The sequence below is a fragment of the Triticum dicoccoides genome, chromosome 7B, assembly GCF_002162155.2.
Source record: "Triticum dicoccoides isolate Atlit2015 ecotype Zavitan chromosome 7B, WEW_v2.0, whole genome shotgun sequence".
NCBI lineage: Eukaryota > Viridiplantae > Streptophyta > Magnoliopsida > Poales > Poaceae > Triticum > Triticum dicoccoides.
In genome coordinates this window covers 199,310,742-199,320,053 of record NC_041393.1, presented here as the reverse complement: position 1 = coordinate 199,320,053, position 9,312 = coordinate 199,310,742, and positions in this window count along the sequence as shown.

The window sequence follows — 9,312 nt, the reverse complement described above, 5'->3', positions numbered from 1 at the left end:
TGTGGGGGGGGTTCTTTCTAGTTCGCATGCACATATACTCCATCTATAGGTCTCTCTCGCACACTATGTATGATTCTCTAGTCCAAGCTAAATATCTTGGGTGCACTCATCATACGCACACAAATTCCTTGGCTCGTTGCCTGTAACTCTCTCACGCACCACTCTGTCATCTCGGAGCTCTTCCCTCTTTCTCTCAAACTCTCCATCTACCTGGGTCACACATACACATGAATATCTCACTCGCACTCAATAGACCCATCTAAAACTCTATATCTCTTCCTCGTTCTCTCTCCGTCTCACACGCACACACACACAATCTCATGCCTAGCCAAGTATGATGGTCTCTCACTCAATTGTAGGCACACGCAGACACCCCTATATGTATATGACTAGCTAATCTTAGTCTCCATCACAAACATGTGCATGGCCCATCTGACACACGGTGAAGTAAACAAAGTTGAAACCACTCGGGGTAGCACCCAGCACGCTAGTAAATTGGGCGCATTGAGGACACACTTCTTCCGCGTGAAGGACGCACTCGTGCACAATTCACCACTGCATGGCGGCATGCACAGAAGGACGCACTCGCGCACACCCAGTAGGCCCTCCACTATGTAGGCCCAAACACATGCCAAATTTACTTGTGATGCATTTGGAATCGATGCCCCTCCATTGCTCACCTGGTGCCCCAATCTGGATCACCTACTTTTCTCCGATGCCAAATTAACTCACGCAATGAAAAAACACTTGTGTGGGAGAGAGAGAGAGGACTGAGGCAATAAAAACACTTGTTTGGGAGAGTGAGAGGCTGGTGTAGTTGGTTTGATTGATTTGTTTATACATGTGGGTTTGTGTGCACAACGGTGCCAACTCTCTCACATCGCGAGAGTGGTGCCAAAATCTTTTGATTTGACATCGATGAGTATTATGTGGCATACTTTTGAGAAATATGGCATCAGCCACATAGTGGAAGGCAACAAATGCCCAAGCTCTTCACATGCTCCTAGGTAAATGAGAGGAAAGAGAAAGAGAGAGAGTGTGTGTGTGTGAAAAAATATCACTAGCCAGCCAACCCTATCGTATGAGCGAATGATATTGGTACCTCTTGTTTACACGACAATCTTATGCAGACAGCTGCTCTAATATGTTATCTTCTTTTGCAGATAAAATAGACCCGAAAGTGAAAAATGTGCTGCACTATAACAATATCATCGAATGTCTTGATCTCCATCTTATAGAAATTGATTTGATCGACTACCAAGGCAGCACATCTGAGATTAAATTGGCCAGGTTCTTTGTTCTAGAGGCAAGTGTGCTTAAGGTAATGAGGTTTGGCGTTCTCTGGCGCAACAATGAACGGCATGCTGATCACGGCAAGCGTCTAAGCCTAAATGACAAAGTCTCCGCAAAAGCTGAATTTGTTTTTGAAGCATCAAGTGGCCAGAGACTCGAAAATTTATTTTCCCATCAGTGACTTGTCAGGGTGGTGGATTTTAGTTTGTACGATAATGCTGCATCCACCTAAAGTAACGAAAGTTCTTACGTAAGCTTCCTAGTAATTCCCTCTTCGTAGGTGCAGCATTACTCCTAACATTTGTAACATCAGTTCGAAGCTTGTAATATTGATGTGTCCTATTCCTGCATTTTCAAAATCCTGCGAATCAAAGAGGTCCTAAGTTGCTGATGATGTTGTGCCTGCCATCTTTCACCAATAGCCGTCGGATCTAGATCTGACGCATACAAACCAAACTTCTCTAGTTTTGCAAAAATATGCCCACACTTGTTCCCTATTTACAAACAACTCCTTGTCTCTCACAATCAGCCTTATCTCCTCCCCACCACATCTAGAAGGCCATGGAAAAATCTGGCGCGATGGCCGCTGCCGACTCAGTCCACCCCCAATCTTGGTGTTCCGTGCAATGCCCGGGCATCTACGCACGGGAAATTATGTCGAACATGGCTAGTTGTAAGCAGGCTAGCTCTACAGCCATGATGATAGTGACTGCAGACGGTGAGGCTGACTATGGTATGCCGAACACGGCGCCTTTACTCAGGTGTCATCTCACGCACAGGGTCTTGTCACTTCATTGTGAGGAGCAACATGTAATAATTTGACCAACGGGTAGTACATTGCTACTACATTGGTAGTACTACTACTAGTACTAGCAGCACCATCTGGATTTAGTAGTACTACCACGTCCATCTGGATTTAGTATTTGACTAGCAATATCTAGTAATGCATGTTACAAAAAATGTACTACTCCCTATGTAAATAAATGCATGGTGTATTGTTTTATTCCTATCGATGAGAGAACTTAATGTCTTTTTGCTAATTAATAGGATTACACGCAATAAACTAACCACTGCATGTCATGTTTGGTAGTCTCAAGTCATTGAAAGCATGCACGACCCACATCTCTCATTGGTTGATATGTCACGAAATAATAAACGAGGAGGGAGTTAGTGTACCGTGCCTAAGTGTTTTGGGATTATTTGGTTTTCGTAAGGTGACTTACACATCATTTTTGGTTACATGCATTAACATTTTATTAGTTAAATCAAAGGTCAAAACTTGGCACAAAATGCAACGGGGACCAATAAACCAGTAAACATCAAAGTTCTCTCGTTTGGCCCCAACTAGAGGTCCGGTGAGATGACTATAATGCACGGCACGGAGGGGGACGTAGCTTCGTTGACTTACTGCACCTGCCTTTGGGTGTATGACACATGGGCCCAACGGGTGGCTGGCCCACCATTCATACAACCAAAGGCAGGTGCAGTAGAGGGCCGAGGAGTAGATAGCCAACACATACGTGAATTCAATGCAGTCTGCACTTATCATATAAAGGCTCCCTGCCAGTCCAATCTATGAAATCCTACGCACCTACGCACCCTAACCAAGGGCAATAGTGATCACTCCAATCGCAAGATCATTGACTAGAAGCTAGATCCATGGAGGCGCTGAGCGTGAGCATCAGCCGACTGTGCCAGATGGTCCATGATGCCGGCCTGCGGCTCAGCACCGAGGAACGTCTCGAGGTAGTGCTTGAGGACACCAGGGCGAGGGGCCGCTTGGATGACAACTTCGTCTCCTTGTTCGACGATGTCCTCATCGGCTTCCTCGACAAGTTCACCATCGTCAAGAAGCTCACGGACGACCTTGACGTACGCCTCTAGCCAACGCACCCAGGCTCTGCGATGCCCGCCACCCTCACCAGCCTCTATGGTGACAACCTCTTTGACGCACTAGTGGCCCTGCGACTGCCCGCCATCGCGCCAGAGAATGTCCCCCTCGAGGTCGCACTCGCCACGCAATGCCTGGCGCAGCAAGACACCATCGACATAATCATCCACGTCTACGCGCAAATCGTCCATAATGACTACTACATGCAAGAGGAGGAAGATAGGACACTAGCCTTCTTGGACCGCAGGGCAACCTTGGATGGCATTGTTCAGAAGCACATTGAGCTTGCCGCCAATGCCGCTTCTCCTCACACGTCGGTTGGTGACCCGGTGCACTAGGGTGTGACGATGTCGGTGATGGATCCGTATGTATCTTTATTTTTCTGTCAAATCCATGTAGTAGTATATGGTACTACTAGTAATTATCTTACCTTTCGCATCAACTTCATAATTTTCGTACGTACTCCATGCATGAACTGCGCCAGAACCAAACTTCTCATTACTCTAGGGAAAATCGTTATTTCTATCTATCGGTCACGCCATGGAGCAAAACCAAAATTTACAAGTTACAAGTTCAAAAGGAAAATCCTGTCGTGTTCGCGTCGCACCCCCCACACGGTTGGTCCGGCACGCTGCTCAAGGTGGATTGCGTGATGTGTTGCATTTTCACTTACAAGTGGGACCGCAGTTGAGCAAACCGACTATCGGCAAACCCTCACCCCGCCCACTGCATGATGGCTGAGAAAACAGGACGGAGAAGAGATGGTTGTAGCACAGACTCCAAGAAAATTCGTGTCGGATGGGACTCGTGTGGATGGCATGTGTCGTACTGCTAGACATGAATGCTAGTTATGGCCCATGCCACCCAACTATATCGAGCCAATATCGAGGTGCTGGTTACGTAGAAAAAATTTCTTGGAGTCCGTGCTCAGCCCTCCTCTATCTCTCTTCTCATCCAGCCAGCAGAAGCACGGAGCCCATCGTCTGTTTGCTAATATGCAGTCCCACATGTCAGTGAAAATGCAAGAGGACCCATTGAACCTGCACATCTTTCACCTCGATGTGCTAGTGATGAAAAACAAATCCAATAAAGATCTTCGGTGGCCACTTTTGGAGTTACTCAAGAGTAGTAAGATTATATTTACAGTTTAACCCAAGATGCACATCAGGTGGCTTCAACTACCACTCCATTTTCTTGCATGACACGACCTAGATGTTGGATGTCCCATGTGTCGGCAAAAGAAGGAAGAACTCGACCAAATCTTCTCCACATTTAGACCGGAGGAGTAGGGAACACGGCAAGCCCTGTGCCTACATCATATTACGTACAAGCCCACCTCACGCAGTCACGCTATCACCATATTTCTCGGCCTCCGTGCGACACCTAGCTCTAGTTGATCTAACTAGAACTAACTATTGGTTGACTCTATGTGATGTGGAAACTTCATACTACTATGGATGTTGGCTATACTACTACGGCACTAACACTCCAAGAAGTGAGTCGAAAACCATTTATAAATTGAGTTTATGACATGCATATGCAAATGTACCATTCATTACATACAACAAGTCATCAACACACAACGACAACGAGGATACATGTTGGATTATAGATCAGTTCCAACAAAACATTCTAGTAAATACTAAAGTTTTCATCACACAACAAATAACAAGCAATGAAATGAACTTCAGCTCAACCACTCCTCGGCATTGGAAACACTTGCTTTGAACCAGAAGAGTTTGTCTCGGAAGGGGTAGCTACTGTCAATATCGAGACCAACGCAAGACTGATCTTTCGGGCTAAAGCGGCCTATTTAATGACCCATATTGTGATAGCCACGGTAGGGAATCATAGCAATGTCTGAGGTATAGATACAGTTGCTTCTCATAAATGGTAGTAACATGGTGTGAACAACAGCTGGATTGCCTTTCACCCTGATTAGATAGTTTTGTCCAAGGAATAGCGAGTATCCTCCAAGAGTATCAATACTAAACCAGGCAGAAGGTGTTGGTGCTAGCACAGTAGTATCCATCCCGAATACTCTACAACGGATGTTGGAATAGGTCTGGAGAGTGCGACCATGGGAGACAACACCTGCTTCCTTAGTAACGTCAGTGGTGCCCCGTATACAGACAAGAAGAGGTGATCCATCGGAATAAGTTGCCAGGCGCCACTGAGTATATGGGTCCTCATGCTCGTGATCTTCATCATCGTCATCTCCCGCTTGGTTATAAATTTTTTCAAGTATAGGTGGTGGAATGTTCACAGGACCTTGGAAACACAATAAGGTTAATTAGTAAAGGGAAACTAGCTAACCCGCATGCATCTGGATGAAACAATTATAATTACGATGGAAGACAAATGTACTAAAAGCATCAGGATTTCATGCAAAAACAGTGCCACGAGTGGTGGCAGCAAACACAAGACCCTCGTATTGAATTGCATCACAGTAGTCATCCGTGTATAGAAACTGATTTTTGAACAATATCCATCGAGGCGTGGAAGTAAGGACAACAACAACAGTCGGTGGGATGAACCCCGGGCAGGCAACGGAACCCAAATCCTTTTCAAAAATGGCGGGCCCGCATCGCCCCGCGAACCGGCACGCGCCTGGCCGGGTCGCTCGACCCGGCAAGGCCCGCGACCCAGCCAAGCTCTTCGACTCGGCAAGGTACGTCGACCCAGCCATAGCAACTGGTGCAAGGCAACCCCACCCGGCGCCACCAAGGCTTCCCCAACAAGCTGACCCTACCCGTGGCGTACACGGCAACCCAACCATGGGTCAGCTCCCGTCCCATCTAGGCCGTACGATGGGACGAGACTTCAATCACCGATGACCAAGACTACAGTGCTTCCGCCCATGCATGTGGTCAGCCGGAGCGTGGCAACAGTGCCCCTTACCTACCCGCTGACCAAGGCTGGCGTGGCAACAGTGCTCCCGCCTTCACCGCTGATAGCAGCAAGTGGCAGCCGGACGAAGAGCACTGTACACGACTCGACTCGGCCACGCCCTGACGATTGACAAGACGGTGAACAGTTCCCCTAGGCACAAGGGGCCCGCACCTAGGGGAACCCGGCGAACCAGAGGCCCTCAGGCGGGACCCAGCCCGGTATCCCGGACACTGACAATACGAACCCACCGACTCGGCGTATTACCATTGTAACCCTGGGTGGGTTGATCTATAAAACCCCCCAGGAACCCACGCCTACAGAGGGAGGCATATGTATGAGACACGAGAGAAACACAAGCAAGCATAGGACTAGCCACCCAACGGCAGCACCGGGGAGAAAACGCAGCCCAAGCCTTGGCCAGCTTCCTTCCTCCTCCATACAGCTCCAGGAGCGACATTGTACTATCAATCATCCAACTAAACTCGGGAGGACTAGGGGTGTTATCTCTCCGGAGAGCCCCGAACCTGGGTATGTCCGGCGTCCCGCACCCGCGCATGCCAACCTTGCCTCTGGAGCCCACCAGCGCCCTCGAGCCTCCCCCTCTCTTTAGCCATCCCTTGGCATCTGCCGTGCGCCCACCACGACAGTTGGCGCCCACCGTGGGGCAGCTCGAGGAGCTGGCCTGGAGCATGCTTCAGACGGGGCCCTTCTCCTACTCCGACGAGTCCGTCACTCTGGTGGATGACGTCATCGGCGCGCTCTCCGCCTCCTTCACCGCACTGCGCATCTCTGACGCGTTCACGGTTGACGAGTAACCCAGCGAGGTGCTCAGCTACTCTGACTCTCCGCTCTCCCTCGGCAGCGGATTGACCGCCGGGGCGATGGACGTCCATGTGAAGGTTTTCATCACCGGCGATGGCGCCTCTTCCTCGTCGAGCAAGGCGAGGAGGGTCGCAGAAGCCGGGGCCGCTGCGGCACCGAGCGAGCTGTCCGACCCGCTGTGCGCCGTGATGCAGAGCCTCCGCATCCCCATCGGCACCGACATCAACGCCACCAACGTTGCCGAAGCCCGAACCCAGCTCGAGGATAGACGCCAGCAGATGCTGGACCTGTCCGAAACACTGGCCGCCACCAGGCGTCGCCTGGAGGCTGCTCAGATGGAGCACGACGCCACCCACGGATTCACTCCCGCCGCAGCCGAGCCAAACCGGGTCGCCGATGCTCGCACCCGGGAAGGAGCGATCGGCCGGGCCTTCGGCGCCGTCCGGACCGTCTATGACACCCCAGTGAAGAACATGCGTGCTGCGGAGGCAGCCGCGGTCGGCCTCGACCAACTCACAGGCAAGCTCCTCCACGCCGCCAACACCTAGCAGGATCACCTCAACCAGCTCGCCAAGCCGGCGGGATCCGGCTCCGCCCGCCTTGGCGTACCCGGCGAACTCCTGCACGCGGCTTCCTCGCCGCCCGGTGAGGCGCACTCCGACCAAACCCGGAATCGGCGCAACCCGGCCACCGCGGCCGCCGACGTCCCGGGCAAAGAGCCCACCCAGGAGACCCAGCGCGGACCCGGCCAGCATGGCCGGCATCCGGCTCCAACCGACCCGGCCTCTCGGGGCCTGGCCGGCAGTCTACTCGGCCCGCGCACCATCGACGAGGCCGACGCACGCCACCGCCTCGATCAGCTTGCTCGCTCCCTGGAGGTGGAGGAGAGCGGCGCTATCGAGCCGGCGTGCTTCGGCCCACGCATCCGGGAGGAGCCCTTTCCCAAAGTGTTCGTGCTCCCCCGCGACACCCCCAAGTACAAAGGGACGGTCAAGCCGGAAGACTGGCTCACCGACTACACCACGACCATTGGCATCACCGGTGTCAATCATCGTCTCGCCATGCGCTACGCACCGCTCATGCTCCAGGGATCGGCCTGCACATGGTTGAATAGCCTGCCGATGGGCAGCATCAATGCGTGGGTCGACTACGAGGAAGCCTTTGTCCACAACTTCACGGGGACCTACAAGCGACCCGGTCGCCCTAGCCAGATCGCCATGTGCGTGCAGGGGCTGACGGAGACCGGCTGCGAGTACCTCACACGCTGGACCGAGCTCCGGAACAGCTGCGAGGGCGTCCATGAAGTCCAGGCGATCCAGTGCTTCGTCAGCGGGTGCCGAGATGACACCCTCCTCAAGCACAAGCTCCTACGCTCCGAGCCGGCCACCATGGCCGCGCTCATGGTGACGGCAGACAAGTATGCCAACACCGACTCCACCATGAAGATCCAGGTGGCGCTAGATGAAGCCGACAAGGCGAAGCCGGTTCCCCCTCCGAAGCCGGCCGACGAAAGCAGCCGGCAGCAGCATCACCAGAACAACAAGCGCAAGGTTGACCAGCCGGCGCAGTATCACGACAATCGGCTTGTCGCGGCCGCCGAGCCCGCGGCGGACCCGGCGGTGAAGCACCGGCAAGCTGGCAAGATGGCATGGCAACCCGCCATGAGTTTCGAAGAGATGCTCGACGCCCCTTGCAAGCATCACAGCGGTGCAAGACCCTCCACGCACACGATTCGACAGTGCGCCATCACCAAGTGCATCATGAGGGGAGACGTCCCGCCCCCTCCGGCTCCAGCTCCTGGTGCAGGGCAGCCGCCTCGGCCTCCACCGCCACCTCCCGCCGACGGCGCGATGCGGAACGATGCCTACCCAGACCAGAACGCGGCCTACGTCGTCTTCACCAGCCTCGGCGACGACAAGCACAGCGAGCGCCTCCTTCGGCAGGAGGTGAACACCGTCATCCCAGCCAAGTCAGAGTTCATGCATTGGTCGGGTCGGCCGATCACCCGGACCCGGGAGGATCATCCGGCAGTCATGCCGAGCCCGGGTGGTTACGCCCTCGTCCTAAACCCCACCATCGACGCGCGGCGTACATGCAAGTTCTCCCGAGTCCTCATCGACGGAGGCAGTAGCATCAACATCCTCTACCGCAACATGATGACCAAGCTCGGCCTCAAGGCCGAGGACCTGGAGCCAACCCGGACAGTCTTCCACGACATCGTACCCGGCCTCTCGTGCTCGCCCATTGACCGGGTCCGGCTCGATGTCCTGTTCGGAAACAGCAGCCACTTCCGACGCGAACCGGTCTGGTTCGAGGTGGTGGACTTGTCCAGCGTGTATCACGCGTTGCTGGGCCGGCCTGCACTCGCCAAGTTCATGGCGGTTCCCCACTAAGCATATCTAAAGATGAAGATG